This window comes from Engystomops pustulosus, chromosome 3 (assembly GCF_040894005.1).
Source record: "Engystomops pustulosus chromosome 3, aEngPut4.maternal, whole genome shotgun sequence".
Lineage (NCBI taxonomy): Eukaryota > Metazoa > Chordata > Amphibia > Anura > Leptodactylidae > Engystomops > Engystomops pustulosus.
The window spans coordinates 57,919,380-57,942,697 of NC_092413.1; the positions used below are offsets into that span (position 1 = coordinate 57,919,380).

The 23,318-nt window shown below is 34.4% G+C and overlaps 29 non-coding genes across 29 annotated transcripts; all 29 read left to right on the plus strand.

Moving 5' to 3' along the window:
* Positions 1-382: 382 nt before the first annotated feature.
* On the plus strand, positions 383-465 carry TRNAL-UAA (transfer RNA leucine (anticodon UAA)). Its single transcript has one exon. It is a non-coding gene; the product is annotated as a tRNA-Leu (tRNA).
* Positions 466-1,194: 729 nt separating this feature from the next.
* TRNAL-UAA (transfer RNA leucine (anticodon UAA)) lies at positions 1,195-1,277 on the plus strand. The gene has a single exon. It is a non-coding gene; the product is annotated as a tRNA-Leu (tRNA).
* Positions 1,278-2,004: 727 nt separating this feature from the next.
* On the plus strand, positions 2,005-2,087 carry TRNAL-UAA (transfer RNA leucine (anticodon UAA)). The gene has a single exon. It is a non-coding gene; the product is annotated as a tRNA-Leu (tRNA).
* Positions 2,088-2,815: 728 nt separating this feature from the next.
* On the plus strand, positions 2,816-2,898 carry TRNAL-UAA (transfer RNA leucine (anticodon UAA)). Its single transcript has one exon. It is a non-coding gene; the product is annotated as a tRNA-Leu (tRNA).
* Positions 2,899-3,626: 728 nt separating this feature from the next.
* On the plus strand, positions 3,627-3,709 carry TRNAL-UAA (transfer RNA leucine (anticodon UAA)). Its single transcript has one exon. It is a non-coding gene; the product is annotated as a tRNA-Leu (tRNA).
* Positions 3,710-4,436: 727 nt separating this feature from the next.
* On the plus strand, positions 4,437-4,519 carry TRNAL-UAA (transfer RNA leucine (anticodon UAA)). Its single transcript has one exon. It is a non-coding gene; the product is annotated as a tRNA-Leu (tRNA).
* Positions 4,520-5,249: 730 nt separating this feature from the next.
* Positions 5,250-5,332, plus strand: TRNAL-UAA (transfer RNA leucine (anticodon UAA)). The gene has a single exon. It is a non-coding gene; the product is annotated as a tRNA-Leu (tRNA).
* Positions 5,333-6,060: 728 nt separating this feature from the next.
* On the plus strand, positions 6,061-6,143 carry TRNAL-UAA (transfer RNA leucine (anticodon UAA)). Its single transcript has one exon. It is a non-coding gene; the product is annotated as a tRNA-Leu (tRNA).
* Positions 6,144-6,870: 727 nt separating this feature from the next.
* On the plus strand, positions 6,871-6,953 carry TRNAL-UAA (transfer RNA leucine (anticodon UAA)). The gene has a single exon. It is a non-coding gene; the product is annotated as a tRNA-Leu (tRNA).
* A 727-nt stretch (positions 6,954-7,680) lies between these two features.
* Positions 7,681-7,763, plus strand: TRNAL-UAA (transfer RNA leucine (anticodon UAA)). The gene has a single exon. It is a non-coding gene; the product is annotated as a tRNA-Leu (tRNA).
* Positions 7,764-8,489: 726 nt separating this feature from the next.
* TRNAL-UAA (transfer RNA leucine (anticodon UAA)) lies at positions 8,490-8,572 on the plus strand. Its single transcript has one exon. It is a non-coding gene; the product is annotated as a tRNA-Leu (tRNA).
* A 729-nt stretch (positions 8,573-9,301) lies between these two features.
* On the plus strand, positions 9,302-9,384 carry TRNAL-UAA (transfer RNA leucine (anticodon UAA)). Its single transcript has one exon. It is a non-coding gene; the product is annotated as a tRNA-Leu (tRNA).
* A 726-nt stretch (positions 9,385-10,110) lies between these two features.
* TRNAL-UAA (transfer RNA leucine (anticodon UAA)) lies at positions 10,111-10,193 on the plus strand. Its single transcript has one exon. It is a non-coding gene; the product is annotated as a tRNA-Leu (tRNA).
* Positions 10,194-10,922: 729 nt separating this feature from the next.
* On the plus strand, positions 10,923-11,005 carry TRNAL-UAA (transfer RNA leucine (anticodon UAA)). Its single transcript has one exon. It is a non-coding gene; the product is annotated as a tRNA-Leu (tRNA).
* A 726-nt stretch (positions 11,006-11,731) lies between these two features.
* Positions 11,732-11,814, plus strand: TRNAL-UAA (transfer RNA leucine (anticodon UAA)). The gene has a single exon. It is a non-coding gene; the product is annotated as a tRNA-Leu (tRNA).
* Positions 11,815-12,542: 728 nt separating this feature from the next.
* On the plus strand, positions 12,543-12,625 carry TRNAL-UAA (transfer RNA leucine (anticodon UAA)). Its single transcript has one exon. It is a non-coding gene; the product is annotated as a tRNA-Leu (tRNA).
* A 727-nt stretch (positions 12,626-13,352) lies between these two features.
* TRNAL-UAA (transfer RNA leucine (anticodon UAA)) lies at positions 13,353-13,435 on the plus strand. Its single transcript has one exon. It is a non-coding gene; the product is annotated as a tRNA-Leu (tRNA).
* A 729-nt stretch (positions 13,436-14,164) lies between these two features.
* On the plus strand, positions 14,165-14,247 carry TRNAL-UAA (transfer RNA leucine (anticodon UAA)). Its single transcript has one exon. It is a non-coding gene; the product is annotated as a tRNA-Leu (tRNA).
* A 727-nt stretch (positions 14,248-14,974) lies between these two features.
* Positions 14,975-15,057, plus strand: TRNAL-UAA (transfer RNA leucine (anticodon UAA)). The gene has a single exon. It is a non-coding gene; the product is annotated as a tRNA-Leu (tRNA).
* Positions 15,058-15,785: 728 nt separating this feature from the next.
* On the plus strand, positions 15,786-15,868 carry TRNAL-UAA (transfer RNA leucine (anticodon UAA)). The gene has a single exon. It is a non-coding gene; the product is annotated as a tRNA-Leu (tRNA).
* A 727-nt stretch (positions 15,869-16,595) lies between these two features.
* Positions 16,596-16,678, plus strand: TRNAL-UAA (transfer RNA leucine (anticodon UAA)). Its single transcript has one exon. It is a non-coding gene; the product is annotated as a tRNA-Leu (tRNA).
* A 729-nt stretch (positions 16,679-17,407) lies between these two features.
* TRNAL-UAA (transfer RNA leucine (anticodon UAA)) lies at positions 17,408-17,490 on the plus strand. Its single transcript has one exon. It is a non-coding gene; the product is annotated as a tRNA-Leu (tRNA).
* Positions 17,491-18,217: 727 nt separating this feature from the next.
* Positions 18,218-18,300, plus strand: TRNAL-UAA (transfer RNA leucine (anticodon UAA)). The gene has a single exon. It is a non-coding gene; the product is annotated as a tRNA-Leu (tRNA).
* A 731-nt stretch (positions 18,301-19,031) lies between these two features.
* On the plus strand, positions 19,032-19,114 carry TRNAL-UAA (transfer RNA leucine (anticodon UAA)). The gene has a single exon. It is a non-coding gene; the product is annotated as a tRNA-Leu (tRNA).
* A 727-nt stretch (positions 19,115-19,841) lies between these two features.
* Positions 19,842-19,924, plus strand: TRNAL-UAA (transfer RNA leucine (anticodon UAA)). Its single transcript has one exon. It is a non-coding gene; the product is annotated as a tRNA-Leu (tRNA).
* A 729-nt stretch (positions 19,925-20,653) lies between these two features.
* TRNAL-UAA (transfer RNA leucine (anticodon UAA)) lies at positions 20,654-20,736 on the plus strand. Its single transcript has one exon. It is a non-coding gene; the product is annotated as a tRNA-Leu (tRNA).
* A 727-nt stretch (positions 20,737-21,463) lies between these two features.
* TRNAL-UAA (transfer RNA leucine (anticodon UAA)) lies at positions 21,464-21,546 on the plus strand. The gene has a single exon. It is a non-coding gene; the product is annotated as a tRNA-Leu (tRNA).
* Positions 21,547-22,277: 731 nt separating this feature from the next.
* TRNAL-UAA (transfer RNA leucine (anticodon UAA)) lies at positions 22,278-22,360 on the plus strand. The gene has a single exon. It is a non-coding gene; the product is annotated as a tRNA-Leu (tRNA).
* A 727-nt stretch (positions 22,361-23,087) lies between these two features.
* Positions 23,088-23,170, plus strand: TRNAL-UAA (transfer RNA leucine (anticodon UAA)). Its single transcript has one exon. It is a non-coding gene; the product is annotated as a tRNA-Leu (tRNA).
* Positions 23,171-23,318: the final 148 nt, after the last annotated feature.

Here is a 23,318-nt window from a genome sequence, read left to right on the forward strand (position 1 = left end):
GTGTTGAACAAAGTTGGACTGTAAAATTTATTTTAGAAAATCCAATCTAGAAATGCCATTAGTTTTCTGACAGATATAGTCTAAAAATGAGGTCAAACAGTGTTAGGAAAAGCAGTTTTTCCTATTTGGTAATCTCAAATGAGTGTGCAAGTTTTTGTTTCATATATGTATGCTTGGACAGATAGGTTAAGGCGAATGGGTGAGATTTCGGACATATCTAGAAATTATAGTGGTTCTCTATCCGGCTCTTTTCTACAAAGACAAAAAAATCACCAAAAAATTAACAAATTTGTAAACCTGAAAGATTTTGTACAACTTACATAAATGCATTATTCCAAACAACCACTATGTTGATCTCGTTGTCTAACAGGTTGTCGTTCGAACCAGGATGGCCGAGTGGTTAAGGCGTTGGACTTAAGATCCAATGGATATATATCCGCGAGGGTTCGAACCCCACTCCTTGTAAAAGTTTTAACCTTGGACTTCTGGCAAATTGGTCTAGATTGGGTAATTCATTAGTGACAATCAACTTTTTGTTCTTGACCTTTATCCAAATCACCTGTTGATCAAAAGATGAGTCTCTGAGCACCATATTGTGATCAATGCATTTTATTCCTCACTATTCAGAGAAAACTGCTATTTTAGCAAAATTAATTAATATTGAAAATACAATATATTAATATATTCAGGTGAATATTCTATCAGCATCTTTGTTCAAAGTTTCAAAACATATGCTATGAAAAAGACATGAGAAAATGTATAGGAGAAGTTAAACCTGACTCAGGTAGTCATAGAACAATTTGTCAAAAGATAGTGTTGAACAAAGTTGGACTGTAAAATCTATCTTAGAAAATCCAATCTAGAAATGCCATTAGTTTTCTGACAGATATAGTCTAAAAATGAGGTCAAACAGTGTCAGGAAAAGCAGTTTTCCTATTTGGTAATCTCAAATGAGTGTGCAAGTTTTTGTTTTATATATGTATGCTTGGACAGATAGGTTAAGGCGAATGGGTGAGATTTCGGACATATCTAGAAATTATAGTGGTTCTCTATCCGGCTCTTTTCTACAAAGTCAAAAAAATCACCAAAAAATAAACAAATTTGTAAACCTGACTGATTTTGTACAACTTACATGAATGCATTATTCCAAACAACCACTATGTTGATCTCGAAGTCTAACAAGTTGACGTTCGAACCAGGATGGCCGAGTGGTTAAGGCGTTGGACTTAAGATCCAATGGGTATATATCCGCGTGGGTTCGAACCCCACTCCTGGTAAAAGTTTTAACCTTGGACTTCTGGCAAATTGGTCTAGACTGGGTAATTCATTAGTGACAATAACCAATATCTTGACCTTTATCCAAATCACCTGTTGATCAAAAGATGAGTCTCTGAGCACCATATTGTGATCAATGCATTTTATTCCTCACTATTCAGAGAAAACTGCTATTTCAGCAAAATTAAATAATATTGAAAATACAATTTATTAATATATTCAGGTGAATATTCTATCAGCATGTTTGTTCAAAGTTTCAAAACATATGCTATGAAAAAGACATGAGAAAATGTATAGGAGAAGTTTAACCTGACTCAGGTAGTCATAGAACAATTTGTCAAAAGATAGTGTTGAACAAAGTTGGACTGTAAAATCTATCTTAGAAATTCCAATCTAGAAATGCCATTAGTTTTCTGACAGATATAGTCTAAAAATGAGGTCAAACAGTGTCAGGAAAAGCAGTTTTTCCTATTTGGTAATCTCAAATGAGTGTGCAAGTTTTTGTTTCATATATGTATGCTTGGACAGATAGGTTAAGGCGAATGGGTGAGATTTCGGACATATCTAGAAATTATAGTGGTTCTCTATCCGGCTCTTTTCTACAAAGACAAAAAAATAAACAAAAAATAAACAAATTTGTAAACCTGAAAGATTTTGTACAACTTACATAAATGCATTATTCCAAACAACCACTATGTTGATCTCGTTGTCTAACAGGTCGTCGTCCGAACCAGGATGGCCGAGTGGTTAAGGCGTTGGACTTAAGATCCAATGGATATATATCCGCGTGGGTTCGAACCCCACTCCTGGTAAAGTTTTAACCTTGGACGTCTGGCAAATTGGTCTAGATTGAGTAATTCATTAGTGACAATTAACATTTTGTTCTTGACCTTTATCCAAATCACCTGTTGATCAAAAGATGAGTCTCTGAGCACCATATTGTGATCAATGCATTTTATTCCTCACTATTCAGAGAAAACTGCTATTTCAGCAAAATTAAATAATATTGAAAATACAATTTATTAATATATTCAGGTGAATATTCTATCAGCATCTTTGTTCAAAGTTTCAAAACATATGCTATGAAAAAGACATGAGAAAATGTATAGGAGAAGTTTAACCTGACTCAGGTAGTCATAGAACAATTTGTCAAAAGATAGTGGTGAACAAAGTTGGATTGTAAAATCTGTCTTAGAAAATCCAATCTAGAAACGCCATTAGTTTTCAGACAGATGTAGTCTAAAAAAGAGGTCAAACAGTGTCAGTAAAAGCAGTTTTCAATATTTGGTAATCTCAAATGAGTGTGCAGCTTTTTGTTTAATAGATGTATGCTTGGACAGATAGGTTAAGGCGAGTGGGTGAGATTTCGGACATATCTAGAAATTATAGTGGTTCTCTATCCGCCTCTTTTCTACAAAGACAAAAAAATCACCAAAAAATAAACAAATTTGTAAACCTGAATGATTTTGTACAACTTACATGAATGCATTATTCCAACAACCACTATGTTGATCTCGGAGTCTTACAAGTTGTCGTTCGAACCAGGGTGGCCGAGTGGTTAAGGCATTGGACTTAAGATCCAATGGGTATATATCCGCGTGGGTTCAAACCCCACTCCTGGTAAAAGTTTTAACCTTGGACTTCTGGCAAATTGGTCTAGATTGGGTAATTCATTAGTGACAATAACCAATATCTTGACCTTTATCCAAATCACCTGTTGATCAAAAGATGAGTCTCTGAGCACCATATTGTGATCAATGCATTTTATTCCTCACTATTCAGAGAAAACTGCTATTTTAGCAAAATTAATTAATATTAAAAATACAATATATTAATATATTCAGGTGAATATTCTATCAGCATCTTTGTTCAAAGTTTCAAAACATATGCTATGAAAATGACATGAGAAAATGTATAGGAGAAGTTTAACCTGACTCAGGTAGTCATAGAACAATTTGTCAAAAGATAGGGGTGAACAAAGTTGGACTGTAAAATCTGTCTTAGAAAATCCAATCTAGAAACGCCATTAGTTTTCAGACGGATGTAGTCTAAAAAAAGAGGTCAAACAGTGTCAGTAAAAGCAGTTTTCCCTATTTGGTAATCTCAAATGAGTGCGCAACTTTTTGTTTCATAGATGTATGCTTGGACAGATAGGTTAAGGCGAATGGGTGAGATTTCTGACATATCTAGAAATTATAGTGGTTCTCTATCCGGCTCTTTTCTACAAAGACAAAAAAATCACCAAAAAATAAACAAATTTGTAAACCTGAAAGATTTTGTACAACTTACATAAATGCATTATTCCAAACAACCACTATGTTGATCTCGTTGTCTAACAGGTTGTCGTTCGAACCAGGATGGCCGAGTGGTTAAGGCGTTGGACTTAAGATCCAATGGATATATATCCGCGGGGGTTCGAATCCCACTCCTGGTAAAAGTTTTAACCTTGGACGTCTGGCAAATTGGTCTAGATTGAGTAATTCATTAGTGACAATTAACATTTTGTTCTTGACCTTTATCCAAATCACCTGTTGATCAAAAGATGAGTCTCTGAGCACCATATTGTGATCAATGCATTTTATTCCTCACTATTCAGAGAAAACTGCTATTTCAGCAAAATTAAATAATATTGAAAATACAATTTATTAATATATTCAGTTGAATATTCTATCAGCATCTTTGTTCAAAGTTTCAAAACATATGCTATGAAAAAGACATGAGAAAATGTATAGTAGTTTAACCTGACTCAGGTAGTCATAGAACAATTTGTCAAAAGATAGTGGTGAAGAAAGTTGGACTGTAAAATCTGTCTTAGAAAATCCAATCTAGAAACGCCATTAGTTTTCAGACAGATGTAGTCTAAAAAAGAGGTCAAACAGTGTCAGTAAAAGCAGTTTTCCCTATTTGGTAATCTCAAATGAGTGTGCAACTTTTTGTTTCATAGATGTATGCTTGGACAGATAGGTTAAGGCGAATGGGTGAGATTTCGGACATATCTAGAAATTATAGTGGTTCTCTATCCGGCTCTTTTCTACAAAGACAAAAAAATCACCAAAAAATAAACAAATTTGTAAACCTGAAAGATTTTGTACAACTTACATAAATGCATTATTCCAAACAACCACTATGTTGATCTCGTTGTCTAACAGGTTGTCGTTCGAACCAGGATGGCCGAGTGGTTAAGGCGTTGGACTTAAGATCCAATGGATATATATCCGCGTGGATTCGAACCCCACTCCTGGTAAAAGTTTTAACCTTGGACTTCTGGCAAATTGGTCTAGATTGGGTAATTCATTAGTGACAATTAACATTTTGTTCTTGACCTTTATCCAAATCACCTGTTGATCAAAAGATGAGTCTCTGAGCACCATATTGTGATCAATGCATTTTATTCCTCACTATTCAGAGAAAACTGCTATTTTAGCAAAATTAATTAATATTGAAAATACAATATATTAATATATTCAGGTGAATATTCTATCAGCATCTTTGTTCAAAGTTTCAAAACATATGCTATGAAAAAGACATGAGAAAATGTATAGGAGAAGTTTAACCTGACTCAGGTAGTCATAGAACAATTTGTCAAAAGATAGTGTTGAACAAAGTTGGACTGTAAAATCTATCTTAGAAAATCCAATCTAGAAATGCCATTAGTTTTCTGACAGATATAGTCTAAAAATGAGGTCAAACAGTGTCAGGAAAAGCAGTTTTTCCTATTTGGTCATCTCAAATGAGTGTGCAAGTTTTTGTTTCATATATGTATGCTTGGACAGATAGGTTAAGGCGAATGGGTGAGATTTCGGACATATCTAGAAATTATAGTGGTTCTCTATCCGGCTCTTTTCTACAAAGACAAAAAAATCACCAAAAAATAAACAAATTTGTAAACCTGAAAGATTTTGTACAACTTACATAAATGCATTATTCCAAACAACCACTATGTTGATCTCGTTGTCTAACAGGTTGTTGTTCGAACCAGGATGGCCGAGTGGTTAAGGTGTTGGACATAAGATCCAATGGGTATATATCCGCGTGGGTTCGAACCCCACTCCTGGTAAAAGTTTTAACCTTGGACTTCTGGCAAATTGGTCTAGATTGGGTAATTCATTAGTGACAATAACCAATATCTTGACCTTTATCCAAATCACCTGTTGATCAAAAGATGAGTCTCTGAGCACCATATTGTGATCAATGCATTTTATTCCTCACTATTCAGAGAAAACTGCTATTTTAGCAAAATTAATTAATATTAAAAATACAATATATTAATATATTCAGGTGAATATTCTATCAGCATCTTTGTTCAAAGTTTCAAAACATATGCTATGAAAATGACATGAGAAAATGTATAGGAGAAGTTTAACCTGACTCAGGTAGTCATAGAACAATTTGTCAAAAGATAGGGGTGAACAAAGTTGGACTGTAAAATCTGTCTTAGAAAATCCAATCTAGAAACGCCATTAGTTTTCAGACAGATGTAGTCTAAAAAAAGAGGTCAAACAGTGTCAGTAAAAGCAGTTTTCCCTATTTGGTAATCTCAAATGAGTGCGCAACTTTTTGTTTCATAGATGTATGCTTGGACAGATAGGTTAAGGCGAATGGGTGAGATTTCGGACATATCTAGAAATTATAGTGGTTCTCTATCCGCCTCTTTTCTACAAAGACAAAAAAATCACCAAAAAATAAACAAATTTGTAAACCTGAAAGATTTTGTACAACTTACATAAATGCATTATTCCAAACAACCACTATGTTGATCTCGTTGTCTAACAGGTTGTCGTTCGAACCAGGATGGCCGAGTGGTTAAGGCGTTGGACTTAAGATCCAATGGATATATATCCGCGTGGGTTCGAATCCCACTCCTGGTAAAAGTTTTAACCTTGGACGTCTGGCAAATTGGTCTAGATTGAGTAATTCATTAGTGACAATTAACATTTTGTTCTTGACCTTTATCCAAATCACCTGTTGATCAAAAGATGAGTCTCTGAGCACCATATTGTGATCAATGCATTTTATTCCTCACTATTCAGAGAAAACTGCTATTTCAGCAAAATTAAATAATATTGAAAATACAATTTATTAATATATTCAGGTGAATATTCTATCAGCATCTTTGTTCAAAGTTTCAAAACATATGCTATGAAAAAGACATGAGAAAATGTATAGTAGTTTAACCTGACTCAGGTAGTCATAGAACAATTTGTCAAAAGATAGTGGTGAAGAAAGTTGGACTGTAAAATCTGTCTTAGAAAATCCAATCTAAAAACGCCATTAGTTTTCAGACAGATGTAGTCTAAAAAAGAGGTCAAACAGTGTCAGTAAAAGCAGTTTTCCCTATTTGGTAATCTCAAATGAGTGTGCAACTTTTTGTTTCATAGATGTATGCTTGGACAGATAGGTTAAGGCGAATGGGTGAGATTTCGGACATATCTAGAAATTATAGTGGTTCTCTATCCGGCTCTTTTCTACAAAGACAAAAAAATCACCAAAAAATAAACAAATTTGTAAACCTGAATGATTTTGTAGAACTTACATGAATGCATTATTCCAAACAACCACTATGTTGATCTCGGAGTCTAACGAGTTGTCGTTTGAACCAGGATGGCCGAGTGGTTAAGGCGTTGGACTTAAGATCCAATGGGTATATATCCGCGTGGGTTCGAACCCCACTCCTGGTAAAAGTTTTAACCTTGGACTTCTGGCAAATTGGTCTAGATTGGGTAATTCATTAGTGACAATAACTAATATCTTGACCTTTATCCAAATCACCTGTTGATCAAAAGATGAGTCTCTGAGCACCATATTGTGATCAATGCATTTTATTCCTCACTATTCAGAGAAAACTGCTATTTTAGCAAAATTAATTAATATTGAAAATACAATATATTAATATATTCAGGTGAATATTCTATCAGTATCTTTGTTCAAAGTTTCAAAACATATGCTATGAAAAAGACATGAGAAAATGTATAGGAGAAGTTTAACCTGACTCAGGTAGTCATAGAACAATTTGTCAAAAGATAGTGTTGAACAAAGTTGGACTGTAAAATCTATCTGAGAAAATCCAAACTAGAAATGCTATTAGTTTTCTGACAGATATAGTCTAAAAATGAGGTCAAACAGTGTCAGGAAAAGCAGTTTTTCCTATTTGGTAATCTCAAATGAGTGTGCAAGTTTTTGTTTCATATATGTACGCTTGGACAGATAGGTTAAGGCGAATGGGTGAGATTTCGGACATATCTAGAAATTATAGTGGTTCTCTATCCGGCTCTTTTCTACAAAGACAAAAAAATAAACAAAAAATAAACAAATTTGTAAACCTGAAAGATTTTGTACAACTTACATAAATGCATTATTCCAAACAACCACTATGTTGATCTCGTTGTCTAACAGGTCATCGTCCGAACCAGGATGGCCGAGTGGTTAAGGCGTTGGACTTAAGATCCAATGGATATATATCCGCGTGGGTTCGAACCCTACTCCTGGTAAAGTTTTAACCTTGGACGTCTGGCAAATTGGTCTAGATTGAGTAATTCATTAGTGACAATTAACATTTTGTTCTTGACCTTTATCCAAATCACCTGTTGATCAAAAGATGAGTCTCTGAGCACCATATTGTGATCAATGCATTTTATTCCTCACTATTCAGAGAAAACTGCTATTTCAGCAAAATTAAATAATATTGAAAATACAATTTATTAATATATTCAGGTGAATATTCTATCAGCATCTTTGTTCAAAGTTTCAAAACATATGCTATGAAAAAGACATGAGAAAATGTATAGTAGTTTAACCTGACTCAGGTAGTCATAGAACAATTTGTCAAAAGATAGTGGTGAAGAAAGTTGGACTGTAAAATCTGTCTTAGAAAATCCAATCTAGAAACGCCATTAGTTTTCAGACAGATGTAGTCTAAAAAAGAGGTCAAACAGTGTCAGTAAAAGCAGTTTTCCCTATTTGGTAATCTCAAATGAGTGTGCAACTTTTTGTTTCATAGATGTATGCTTGGACAGATAGGTTAAGGCGAATGGGTGAGATTTCGGACATATCTAGAAATTATAGTGGTTCTCTATCCGGCTCTTTTCTACAAAGACAAAAAAATCACCAAAAAATAAACAAATTTGTAAACCTGAATGATTTTGTAGAACTTACATGAATGCATTATTCCAAACAACCACTATGTTGATCTCGGAGTCTAACGAGTTGTTGTTTGAACCAGGATGGCCGAGTGGTTAAGGCGTTGGACTTAAGATCCAATGGGTATATATCCGCGTGGGTTCGAACCCCACTCCTGGTAAAAGTTTTAACCTTGGACTTCTGGCAAATTGGTCTAGATTGGGTAATTCATTAGTGACAATAACCAATATCTTGACCTTTATCCAAATCACCTGTTGATCAAAAGATGCGTCTCTGAGCACCATATTGTGATCAATGCATTTTATTCCTCACTATTCAGAGAAAACTGCTATTTTAGCAAAATTAATTAATATTGAAAATACAATATATTAATATATTCAGGTGAATATTCTATCAGCATCTTTGTTCAAAGTTTCAAAACATATGCTATGAAAATGACATGAGAAAATGTATAGGAGAAGTTTAACCTGACTCAGGTAGTCATAGAACAATTTGTCAAAAGATAGGGGTGAACAAAGTTGGACTGTAAAATCTGTCTTAGAAAATCCAATCTAGAAACGCCATTAGTTTTCAGACAGATGTAGTCTAAAAAAAGAGGTCAAACAGTGTCAGTAAAAGCAGTTTTCCCTATTTGGTAATCTCAAATGAGTGCGCAACTTTTTGTTTCATAGATGTATGCTTGGACAGATAGGTTAAGGCGAATGGGTGAGATTTCGGACATATCTAGAAATTATAGTGGTTCTCTATCCGGCTCTTTTCTACAAAGACAAAAAAAATCACCAAAAAATAAACAAATTTGTAAACCTGAAAGATTTTGTAAAACTTACATAAATGCATTATTCCAAACAACCACTATGTTGATCTCGTTGTCTAACAGGTTGTCGTTCGAACCAGGATGGCCGAGTGGTTGAGGCGTTGGACTTAAGATCCAATGGATATATATCCGCGTGGGTTCGAATCCCACTCCTGGTAAAAGTTTTAACCTTGGACGTCTGGCAAATTGGTCTAGATTGAGTAATTCATTAGTGACAATTAACATTTTGTTCTTGACCTTTATCCAAATCACCTGTTGATCAAAAGATGAGTCTCTGAGCACCATATTGTGATCAATGCATTTTATTCCTCACTATTCAGAGAAAACTGCTATTTCAGCAAAATTAAATAATATTGAAAATACAATTTATTAATATATTCAGGTGAATATTCTATCAGCATCTTTGTTCAAAGTTTCAAAACATATGCTATGAAAAAGACATGAGAAAATGTATAGTAGTTTAACCTGACTCAGGTAGTCATAGAACAATTTGTCAAAAGATAGTGGTGAACAAAGTTGGACTGTAAATTCTGTCTTAGAAAATCCAATCTAGAAACGCCATTAGTTTTCAGACAGATGTAGTCTAAAAAAGAGGTCAGACAGTGTCAGTAAAAGCAGTTTTCCCTATTTGGTAATCTCAAATGAGTGTGCAGCTTTTTGTTTAATAGATGTATGCTTGGACAGATAGGTTAAGGCGAATGGGTGAGATTTCGGACATATCTAGAAATTATAGTGGTTCTCTATCCGCCTCTTTTCTACAAAGACAAAAAAATCACCAAAAAATAAACAAATTTGTAAACCTGAATGATTTTGTACAACTTACATGAATGCATTATTCCAACAACCACTATGTTGATCTCGGAGTCTAACAAGTTGCCGTTCGAACCAGGGTGGCCGAGTGGTTAAGGCATTGGACTTAAGATCCAATGGGTATATATCCGCGTGGGTTCGAACCCCACTCCTGGTAAAAGTTTTAACCTTGGACTTCTGGCAAATTGGTCTAGATTGGGTAATTCATTAGTGACAATAACCAATATCTTGACCTTTATCCAAATCACCTGTTGATCAAAAGATGAGTCTCTGAGCACCATATTGTGATCAATGCATTTTATTCCTCACTATTCAGAGAAAACTGCTATTTTAGCAAAATTAATTAATATTGAAAATACAATATATTAATATATTCAGGTGAATATTCTATCAGCATCTTTGTTCAAAGTTTCAAAACATATGCTATGAAAATGACATGAGAAAATGTATAGGAGAAGTTTAACCTGACTCAGGTAGTCATAGAACAATTTGTCAAAAGATAGGGGTGAACAAAGTTGGACTGTAAAATCTGTCTTAGAAAATCCAATCTAGAAACGCCATTAATTTTCAGACAGATGTAGTCTAAAAAAAGAGGTCAAACAGTGTCAGTAAAAGCAGTTTTCCCTATTTGGTAATCTCAAATGAGTGCGCAACTTTTTGTTTCATAGATGTATGCTTGGACAGATAGGTTAAGGCGAATGGGTGAGATTTCGGACATATCTAGAAATTATAGTGGTTCTCTATCCGGCTCTTTTCTACAAAGACAAAAAAAATCACCAAAAAATAAACAAATTTGTAAAGCTGAAAGATTTTGTAAAACTTACATAAATGCATTATTCCAAACAACCACTATGTTGATCTCGTTGTCTAACAGGTTGTCGTTCGAACCAGGATGGCCGAGTGGTTGAGGCGTTGGACTTAAGATCCAATGGATATATATCCGCGTGGGTTCGAATCCCACTCCTGGTAAAAGTTTTAACCTTGGACGTCTGGCAAATTGGTCTAGATTGAGTAATTCATTAGTGACAATTAACATTTTGTTCTTGACCTTTATCCAAATCACCTGTTGATCAAAAGATGAGTCTCTGAGCACCATATTGTGATCAATGCATTTTATTCCTCACTATTCAGAGAAAACTGCTATTTCAGCAAAATTAAATAATATTGAAAATACAATTTATTAATATATTCAGGTGAATATTCTATCAGCATCTTTGTTCAAAGTTTCAAAACATATGCTATGAAAAAGACATGAGAAAATGTATAGTAGTTTAACCTGACTCAGGTAGTCATAGAACAATTTGTCAAAAGATAGTGGTGAACAAAGTTGGACTGTAAAATCTGTCTTAGAAAATCCAATCTAGAAACGCCATTAGTTTTCAGACAGATGTAGTCTAAAAAAGAGGTCAGACAGTGTCAGTAAAAGCAGTTTTCCCTATTTGGTAATCTCAAATGAGTGTGCAGCTTTTTGTTTAATAGATGTATGCTTGGACAGATAGGTTAAGGCGAATGGGTGAGATTTCGGACATATCTAGAAATTATAGTGGTTCTCTATCCGCCTCTTTTCTACAAAGACAAAAAAATCACCAAAAAATAAACAAATTTGTAAACCTGAATGATTTTGTACAACTTACATGAATGCATTATTCCAACAACCACTATGTTGATCTCGGAGTCTTACAAGTTGTCGTTCGAACCAGGGTGGCCGAGTGGTTAAGGCATTGGACTTAAGATCCAATGGGTATATATCCGCGTGGGTTCGAACCCCACTCCTGTTAAAAGTTTTAACCTTGGACTTCTGGCAAATTGGTCTAGATTGGGTAATTCATTAGTGACAATAACCAATATCTTGACCTTTATCCAAATCACCTGTTGATCAAAAGATGAGTCTCTGAGCACCATATTGTGATCAATGCATTTTATTCCTCACTATTCAGAGAAAACTGCTATTTTAGCAAAATTAATTAATATTAAAAATACAATATATTAATATATTCAGGTGAATATTCTATCAGCATCTTTGTTCAAAGTTTCAAAACATATGCTATGAAAATGACATGAGAAAATGTATAGGAGAAGTTTAACCTGACTCAGGTAGTCATAGAACAATTTGTCAAAAGATAGGGGTGAACAAAGTTGGACTGTAAAATCTGTCTTAGAAAATCCAATCTAGAAACGCCATTAGTTTTCAGACAGATGTAGTCTAAAAAAAGAGGTCAAACAGTGTCAGTAAAAGCAGTTTTCCCTATTTGGTAATCTCAAATGAGTGCGCAACTTTTTGTTTCATAGATGTATGCTTGGACAGATAGGTTAAGGCGAATGGGTGAGATTTCTGACATATCTAGAAATTATAGTGGTTCTCTATCCGGCTCTTTTCTACAAAGACAAAAAAATCACCAAAAAATAAACAAATTTGTAAACCTGAAAGATTTTGTACAACTTACATAAATGCATTATTCCAAACAACCACTATGTTGATCTCGTTGTCTAACAGGTTGTCGTTCGAACCAGGATGGCCGAGTGGTTAAGGCGTTGGACTTAAGATCCAATGGATATATATCCGCGTGGGTTCGAATCCCACTCCTGGTAAAAGTTTTAACCTTGGACGTCTGGCAAATTGGTCTAGATTGAGTAATTCATTAGTGACAATTAACATTTTGTTCTTGACCTTTATCCAAATCACCTGTTGATCAAAAGATGAGTCTCTGAGCACCATATTGTGATCAATGCATTTTATTCCTCACTATTCAGAGAAAACTGCTATTTCAGCAAAATTAAATAATATTGAAAATACAATTTATTAATATATTCAGGTGAATATTCTATCAGCATCTTTGTTCAAAGTTTCAAAACATATGCTATGAAAAAGACATGAGAAAATGTATAGTAGTTTAACCTGACTCAGGTAGTCATAGAACAATTTGTCAAAAGATAGTGGTGAAGAAAGTTGGACTGTAAAATCTGTCTTAGAAAATCCAATCTAGAAACGCCATTAGTTTTCAGACAGATGTAGTCTAAAAAAGAGGTCAAACAGTGTCAGTAAAAGCAGTTTTCCCTATTTGGTAATCTCAAATGAGTGTGCAACTTTTTGTTTCATAGATGTATGCTTGGACAGATAGGTTAAGGCGAATGGGTGAGATTTCGGACATATCTAGAAATTATAGTGGTTCTCTATCCGGCTCTTTTCTACAAAGACAAAAAAATCACCAAAAAATAAACAAATTTGTAAACCTGAATGATTTTGTAGAACTTACATGAATGCATTATTCCAAACAACCACTATGTTGATCTCGGAGTCTAACGAGTTGTTGTTTGAACCAGGATGGCCGAGTGGTTAAGGCGTTGGACTTAAGATCCAATGGGTATATATCCGCGTGGGTTCGAACCCCACTCCTGGTAAAAGTTTTAACCTTGGACTTCTGGCAAATTGGTCTAGATTGGGTAATTCATTAGTGACAATAACCAATATCTTGACCTTTATCCAAATCACCTGTTGATCAAAAGATGCGTCTCTGAGCACCATATTGTGATCAATGCATTTTATTCCTCACTATTCAGAGAAAACTGCTATTTTAGCAAAATTAATTAATATTGAAAATACAATATATTAATATATTCAGGTGAATATTCTATCAGCATCTTTGTTCAAAGTTTCAAAACATATGCTATGAAAATGACATGAGAAAATGTATAGGAGAAGTTTAACCTGACTCAGGTAGTCATAGAACAATTTGTCAAAAGATAGGGGTGAACAAAGTTGGACTGTAAAATCTGTCTTAGAAAATCCAATCTAGAAACGCCATTAGTTTTCAGACAGATGTAGTCTAAAAAAAGAGGTCAAACAGTGTCAGTAAAAGCAGTTTTCCCTATTTGGTAATCTCAAATGAGTGCGCAACTTTTTGTTTCATAGATGTATGCTTGGACAGATAGGTTAAGGCGAATGGGTGAGATTTCGGACATATCTAGAAATTATAGTGGTTCTCTATCCGGCTCTTTTCTACAAAGACAAAAAAAATCACCAAAAAATAAACAAATTTGTAAACCTGAAAGATTTTGTAAAACTTACATAAATGCATTATTCCAAACAACCACTATGTTGATCTCGTTGTCTAACAGGTTGTCGTTCGAACCAGGATGGCCGAGTGGTTGAGGCGTTGGACTTAAGATCCAATGGATATATATCCGCGTGGGTTCGAATCCCACTCCTGGTAAAAGTTTTAACCTTGGACGTCTGGCAAATTGGTCTAGATTGAGTAATTCATTAGTGACAATTAACATTTTGTTCTTGACCTTTATCCAAATCACCTGTTGATCAAAAGATGAGTCTCTGAGCACCATATTGTGATCAATGCATTTTATTCCTCACTATTCAGAGAAAACTGCTATTTCAGCAAAATTAAATAATATTGAAAATACAATTTATTAATATATTCAGGTGAATATTCTATCAGCATCTTTGTTCAAAGTTTCAAAACATATGCTATGAAAAAGACATGAGAAAATGTATAGTAGTTTAACCTGACTCAGGTAGTCATAGAACAATTTGTCAAAAGATAGTGGTGAAGAAAGTTGGACTGTAAAATCTGTCTTAGAAAATCCAATCTAGAAACGCCATTAGTTTTCAGACAGATGTAGTCTAAAAAAGAGGTCAGACAGTGTCAGTAAAAGCAGTTTTCCCTATTTGGTAATCTCAAATGAGTGTGCAACTTTTTGTTTCATAGATGTATGCATGGACAGATAGGTTAAGGCGAATGGGTGAGATTTCGGACATATCTAGAAATTATAGTGGTTCTCTATCCGGCTCTTTTCTACAAAGACAAAAAAATCACCAAAAAATAAACAAATTTGTAAACCTGAATGATTTTGTACAACTTACATGAATGCATTATTCCAAACAACCACTATGTTGATCTCGGAGTCTAACGAGTTGTCGTTTGAATCAGGATGGCCGAGTGGTTAAAGCGTTGGATTTAAGATCCAATGGGTATATATCCGCGTGGGTTTGAACCCCACTCCTGGTAAAACTTTTAACCTTGGACTTCTGGCAAATTGGTCTAGATTGGGTAATTCATTAGTGACAATAACCAATATCTTGACCTTTATCCAAATCACCTGTTGATCAAAAGATGAGTCTCTGAGCACCATATTGTGATCAATGCATTTTATTCCTCACTATTCAAAGAAAACTGCTATTTTAGCAAAATTAATTAATATTAAAAATACAATATATTAATATATTCAGGTGAATATTCTATCAGCATCTTTGTTCAAAGTTTCAAAACATATGCTATGAAAATGACATGAGAAAATGTATAGGAGAAGTTTAACCTGACTCAGGTAGTCATAGAACAATTTGTCAAAAGATAGGGGTGAACAAAGTTGGACTGTAAAATCTGTCTTAGAAAATCCAATCTAGAAACGCCATTAGTTTTCAGACAGATGTAGTCTAAAAAAAGAGGTCAAACAGTGTCAGTAAAAGCAGTTTTCCCTATTTGATAATCTCAAATGAGTGCGCAACTTTTTGTTTCATAGATGTATGCTTGGACAGATAGGTTAAGGCGAATGGGTGAGATTTCGGACATATCTAGAAATTATAGTGGTTCTCTATCCGGCTCTTTTCTACAAAGACAAAAAAATCACCAAAAAATAAACAAATTTGTAAACCTGAATGATTTTGTACAACTTACATGAATGCATTATTCCAAACAACCACTATGTTGATCTCGGAGTCTAACGAGTTGTCGTTTGAACCAGGATGGCCGAGTGGTTAAGGCGTTGGACTTAAGATCCAATGGGTATATATCCGCGTGGGTTCGAACCCCACTCCTGGTAAAACTTTTAACCTTGGACTTCTGGCAAATTGGTCTAGATTGGGTAATTCATTAGTGACAATAACCAATATCTTGACCTTTATCCAAATCACCTGTTGATCAAAAGATGAGTCTCTGAGCACCATATTGTGATCAATGCATTTTATTCCTCACTATTCAGAGAAAACTGCTATTTCAGCAAAATTAAATAATATTGAAAATACAATTTATTAATATATTCAGGTGAATATTCTATCAGCATCTTTGTTCAAAGTTTCAAAACATATGCTATGAAAAAGACATGAGAAAATGTATAGGAGAAGTTTAACCTGACTCAGGTAGTCATAGAACAATTTGTCAAAAGATAGTGTTGAACAAAGTTGGACTGTAAAATCTATCTTAGAAAATCCAATCTAGAAACGCCATTAGTTTTCAGACAGATGTAGTCTAAAAAAGAGGTCAAACAGTGTCAGTAAAAGCAGTTTTCCCTATTTGGTAATCTCAAATGAGTGTGCAACTTTTTGTTTCATAGATGTATGCTTGGACAGATAGGTTAAGGCGAATGGGTGAGATTTCGGACATATCTAGAAATTATAGTGGTTCTCTATCCGGCTCTTTTCTACAAAGACAAAAAAATCACCAAAAAATAAACAAATTTGTAAACCTGAAAGATTTTGTACAACTTACATAAATGCATTATTCCAAACAACCACTATGTTGATCTCGTTGTCTAACAGGTTGTTGTCCAAACCAGGATGGCCGAGTGGTTAAGGCGTTGGACTTAAGATCCAATGGATATATATCCGCGTGGGTTCGAACCCCACTCCTGGTAAAAGTTTTAACCTTGGACGTCTGGCAAATTGGTCTAGATTGAGTAATTCATTAGTGACAATTAACATTTTGTTCTTGACCTTTATCCAAATCACCTGTTGATCAAAAGATGAGTCTCTGAGCACCATATTGTGATCAATGCATTTTATTCCTCACTATTCAGAGAAAACTGCTATTTCAGCAAAATTAAATAATATTGAAAATACAATTTATTAATATATTCAGGTGAATATTCTATCAGCATCCTTGTTCAAAGTTTCAAAACATATGCTATGAAAAAGACATGAGAAAATGTATAGGAGAAGTTTAACCTGACTCAGGTAGTCATAGAACAATTTGTCAAAAGATAGTGGTGAACAAAGTTGGATTGTAAAATCTGTCTTAGAAAATCCAATCTAGAAACGCCATTAGTTTTCAGACAGATGTAGTCTAAAAAAGAGGTCAAACAGTGTCAGTAAATGCAGTTTTCAATATTTGGTAATCTCAAATGAGTGTGCAGCTTTTTGTTTAATAGATGTATGCTTGGACAGATAGGTTAAGGCGAATGGGTGAGATTTCGGACATATCTAGAAATTATAGTGGTTCTCTATCCGCCTCTTTTCTACAAAGACAAAAAAATCACCAAAAAATAAACAAATTTGTAAACCTGAATGATTTTGTACAACTTACATGAATGCATTATTCCAACAACCACTATGTTGATCTCGGAGTCTAACAAGATGTCGTTCGAACCAGGATGGCCGAGTGGTTAAGGCATTGGACTTAAGATCCAATGGGTATATATCCGCGTGGGTTCGAACCCCACTCCTGGTAACAGTTTTAACCTTGGACTTCTGGCAAATTGGTCTAGATTGGGTAATTCATTAGTGACAATAACCAATATCTTGACCTTTATCCACATCACCTATTGATCAAAAGATGAGTCTCTGATCACCATATTGTGATCAATGCATTTTATTCCTCACTATTCAGAGAAAACTGCTATTTTAGCAAAATTAATTAAAATTGAAAATACAATATATTAAAATATTCAGGTGAATATTCTATCAGCATCTTTGTTCAAAGTTTCAAAACATATGCTATGAAAAAGACATGAGAAAATGTATAGGAGAAGTTTAACCTGACTCAGGTAGTCATAGAACAATTTGTCAAAAGATAGTGTTGAACAAAGTTGGACTATAAAATCTATCTTAGAAAATCCAATCTAGAAATGCCATTAGTTTTCTGACAGATATAGTCTAAAAATGAGGTCAAACAGTGTCAGGAAAAGCAGTTTTTCCTATTTGGTAATCTCAAATGAGTGTGCAAGTTTTTGTTTCATATATGTATGCTTGGACAGATAGGTTATGGCGAATGGGTGAGATTTCGGACATATCTAGAAATTATAGTGGTTCTCTATCCGGCTCTTTTCTACAAAGACAAAAAAATCACCAAAAAATAAACAAATTTGTAAACCTGAAAGATTTTGTAGAACTTACATAAATGCATTATTCCAAACAATCACTATGTTGATCTCGTTGTCTAACAGGTTGTCGTTCGAACCAGGATGGCCGAGTGGTTAAGGCGTTGGACTTAAGATCCAATGGATATATATCTGCGTGGGTTTGAACCCCACTCCTGGTAAAAGTTTTAACCTTGGACGTCTGGCAAATTGGTCTAGATTGAGTAATTCATCAGTGACAATTAACATTTTGTTCTTGACCTTTATCTAAATCACCTGTTGATCAAAAGATGAGTCTCTGAGCACCATATTGTGATCAATTCATTTTATTCCTCACTATTCAGAGAAAACTGCTATTTCAGCAAAATGAAATAATATTGAAAATACAATTTATTAATATATTCAGGTGAATATTCTATCAGCATCTTTGTTCAAAGTTTCAAAACATATGCTATGAAAAAGACATGAGTAAATGTATAGGAGAAGTTTAACCTGACTCAGGTAGTCATAGAACAATTTGTCAAAAGATAGTGTTGAACAAAGTTGGACTGTAAAATCTGTCTTAGAAAATCCAATCTAGAAACGCCATTAGTTTTCAGACAGATGTAGTCTAAAAAAAGAGGTCAAACAGTGTCAGTAAAAGCAGTTTTCCCTATTTGGTAATCTCAAATGAGCGTGCAACTTTTTAATTCATCGTTGTATGCTTGGACAGATAGGTTAAGCAGAATGGGTGAGATTTCGGACATATCTAGAAATTATAGTGGTTCTCTATCCGGCTCTTTTCTACAAAGACAAAAAAATCACCAAAAAATAAACAAATTTGTAAACCTGAAAGATTTTGTACAACTTACATAAATGCATTATTCCAAACAACCACTATGTTGATCTCGTTGTCTAACAGGCTGTCGTTCGAACCAGGATGGTCGAGTGGTTAAGGCGTTGGACTTAAGATCCAATGGGTATATATCCGTGTGGGTTCGAACCCCACTCCTGGTAAAAGTTTTAACCTTGGACTTCTGGCAAATTGGTCTAGATTGGGTAATTCATTAGTGACAATAACTAATATCTTGACCTTTATCCAAATCACCTGTTGATCAAAAGATGAGTCTCTGAGCACCATATTGTGATCAATGCATTTTATTCCTCACTATTCAGAGAAAACTGCTATTTCAGCAAAATGAAATAATATTGAAAATACATATTATTAATATATTCAGGTGAATATTCTATCAGCATCTTTGTTCAAAGTTTCAAAACATATGCTATGAAAAAGACATGAGAAAATGTATAGGAGAAGTTTAACCTGACTCAGGTAGTCATAGAACAATTTGTCAAAAGATAGTGGTGAACAAAGTTGGACTGTAAAATCTATCTTAGAAAATCCAATCTAGAAATGCCATTAGTTTTCTGACAGATATAGTCTAAAAATGAGGTCAAACAGTGTCAGGAAAAGCAGTTTTTCCTATTTGGTAATCTCAAATGAGTGTGCAACTTTTTGTTTCATATATGTATGCTTGGACAGATAGGTTATGGCGAATGGGTGAGATTTCGGACATATCTAGAAATTATAGTGGTTCTCTATCCGGCTCTTTTCTACAAAGACAAAAAAATCACCAAAAAATAAACAAATTTGTAAACCTGAAAGATTTTGTACAACTTACATAAATGCATTATTCCAAACAACCACTATGTTGATCTCGTTGTCTAACAGGTTGTTGTCCAAACCAGGATGGCCGAGTGGTTAAGGCGTTGGACTTAAGATCCAATGGATATATATCCGCGTGGGTTCGAACCCCACTCCTGGTAAAAGTTTTAACCTTGGACGTCTGGCAAATTGGTCTAGATTGAGTAATTCATTAGTGACAATTAACATTTTGTTCTTGACCTTTATCCAAATCACCTGTTGATCAAAAGATGAGTCTCTGAGCACCATATTGTGATCAATGCATTTTATTCCTCACTATTCAGAGAAAACTGCTATTTCAGCAAAATTAAATAATATTGAAAATACAATTTATTAATATATTCAGGTGAATATTCTATCAGCATCCTTGTTCAAAGTTTCAAAACATATGCTATGAAAAAGACATGAGAAAATGTATAGAAGAAGTTTAACCTGACTCAGGTAGTCATAGAACAATTTGTCAAAAGATAGTGGTGAACAAAGTTGGATTGTAAAATCTGTCTTAGAAAATCCAATCTAGAAACGCCATTAGTTTTCAGACAGATGTAGTCTAAAAAAGAGGTCAAACAGTGTCAGTAAATGCAGTTTTCAATATTTGGTAATCTCAAATGAGTGTGCAGCTTTTTGTTTAATAGATGTATGCTTGGACAGATAGGTTAAGGCGAATGGGTGAGATTTCGGACATATCTAGAAATTATAGTGGTTCTCTATCCGCCTCTTTTCTACAAAGACAAAAAAATCACCAAAAAATAAACAAATTTGTAAACCTGAATGATTTTGTACAACTTACATGAATGCATTATTCCAACAACCACTATGTTGATCTCGGAGTCTAACAAGTTGTCGTTCGAACCAGGATGGCCGAGTGGTTAAGGCATTGGCCTTAAGATCCAATGGGTATATATCCGCGTGGGTTCGAACCCCACTCCTGGTAACAGTTTTAACCTTGGACTTCTGGCAAATTGGTCTAGATTGGGTAATTCATTAGTGACAATAACCAATATCTTGACCTTTATCCAAATCACCTATTGATCAAAAGATGAGTCTCTGATCACCATATTGTGATCAATGCATTTTATTCCTCACTATTCAGAGAAAACTGCTATTTTAGCAAAATTAATTAATATTGAAAATACAATATATTAATATATTCAGGTGAATATTCTATCAGCATCTTTGTTCAAAGTTTCAAAACATATGCTATGAAAAAGACATGAGAAAATGTATAGGAGAAGTTTAACCTGACTCAGGTAGTCATAGAACAATTTGTCAAAAGATAGTGTTGAACAAAGTTGGACTATAAAATCTATCTTAGAAAATCCAATCTAGAAATGCCATTAGTTTTCTGACAGATATAGTCTAAAAATGAGGTCAAACAGTGTCAGGAAAAGCAGTTTTTCCTATTTGGTAATCTCAAATGAGTGTGCAAGTTTTTGTTTCATATATGTATGCTTGGACAGATAGGTTAAGGCGAATGGGTGAGATTTCGGACATATCTAGAAATTATAGTGGTTCTCTATCCGGCTCTTTTCTACAAAGACAAAAAAATCACCAAAAAATAAACAAATTTGTAAACCTGAAAGATTTTGTACAACTTACATAAATGCATTATTCCAAACAACCACTATGTTGATCTCGTTGTCTAACAGGTTGTCGTTCGAACCAGGATGGCCGAGTGGTTAAGGCGTTGGACTTAAGATCCAATGGATATATATCCGCGTGGGTTCGAACCCCACTCCTGGTAAAAGTTTTAACCTTGGACGTCTGGCAAATTGGTCTAGATTGAGTAATTCATTAGTGACAATTAACATTTTGTTCTTGACCTTTATCCAAATCACCTGTTGATCAAAAGATGAGTCTCTGAGCACCATATTGTGATCAATGCATTTTATTCCTCACTATTCAGAGAAAACTGCTATTTCAGCAAAATTAAATAATATTGAAAATACAATTTATTAATATAATCAAGTGAATATTCTATCAGCATCTTTGTTCAAAGTTTCAAAACATATGCTATGAAAAAGACATGAGAAAATGTATAGGAGAAGTTTAACCTGACTCAGGTAGTCATAGAACAATTTGTCAAAAGATAGTGGTGAACAAAGTTGGATTGTAAAATCTGTCTTAGAAAATCCAATCTAGAAACGCCATTAGTTTTCAGACAGATGTAGTCTAAAATAGAGGTCAAACAGTGTCAGTAAAAGCAGTTTTCCCTATTTGGTAATCTCAAATGAGTGTGCAACTTTTTGTTTCATAGATGTATGCTTGGACAGATAGGTTAAAGGCGAATGGGTGAGATTTCGGACATATCTAGAAATTATAGTGGTTCTCTATCCGGCTCTTTTCTACAAAGACAAAAAAATCACCAAAAAATAAACAAATTTGTAAACCTGAATGATTTTGTACAACTTACATGAATGCATTATTCCAAACAACCACTATGTTGATCTCGTTGTCTAACAGGTTGTCGTTCGAACCAGGATGGCCGAGTGGTTAAGGCGTTGGTCTTAAGATCCAATGGGTATATATCCGCGTGGGTTCGAACCCCACTCCTGGTAAAAGTTTTAACCTTGGACTTCTGGCAAATTGGTCTAGATTGGGTAATTCATTAGTGACAATAACTAATATCTTGACCTTTATCCAAATCACCTGTTAATCAAAAGATGAGTCTCTGAGCACCATATTGTGATCAATGCATTTTATTCCTCACTATTCAGAGAAAACTGCTATTTTAGCAAAATTAATTAATATTGAAAATACAATATATTAATATATTCAGGTGAATATTCTATCAGTATCTTTGTTCAAAGTTTCAAAACATATGCTATGAAAAAGACATGAGAAAATGTAAAGGAGAAGTTTAACCTGACTCAGGTAGTCATAGAACAATTTGTCAAAAGATAGTGTTGAACAAAGTTGGACTGTAAAATCTATCTTAGAAAATCCAATCTAGAAATGCCATTAGTTTTCTGACAGATATAGTCTAAAAATGAGGTCAAACAGTGTCAGGAAAAGCAGTTTTTCCTATTTGGTAATCTCAAATGAGTGTGCAAGTTTTTGTTTCATATATGTATGCTTGGACAGATAGGTTAAGGCGAATGGGTGAGATTTCGGACATATCTAGAAATTATAGTGGTTCTCTATCCGGCTCTTTTCTACAAAGACAAAAAAATCACCAAAAAATAAACAAATTTGTAAACCTGAAAGATTTTGTACAACTTACATAAATGCATTATTCCAAACAACCACTATGTTGATCTCGTTGTCTAACAGGTTGTCGTTCGAACCAGGATGGCCGAGTGGTTAAGGCGTTGGACTTAAGATCCAATGGATATATATCCGCGTGGGTTCGAACCCCACTCCTGGTAAAAGTTTTAACCCTGGACGTCTGGAAAATTGGTCTAGATTGAGTAATTCATTAGTGACAATTAACATTTTGTTCTTGACCTTTATCCAAATCACCTGTTGATCAAAAGATGAGTCTCTGAGCACCATATTGTGATCAATGCATTTTAT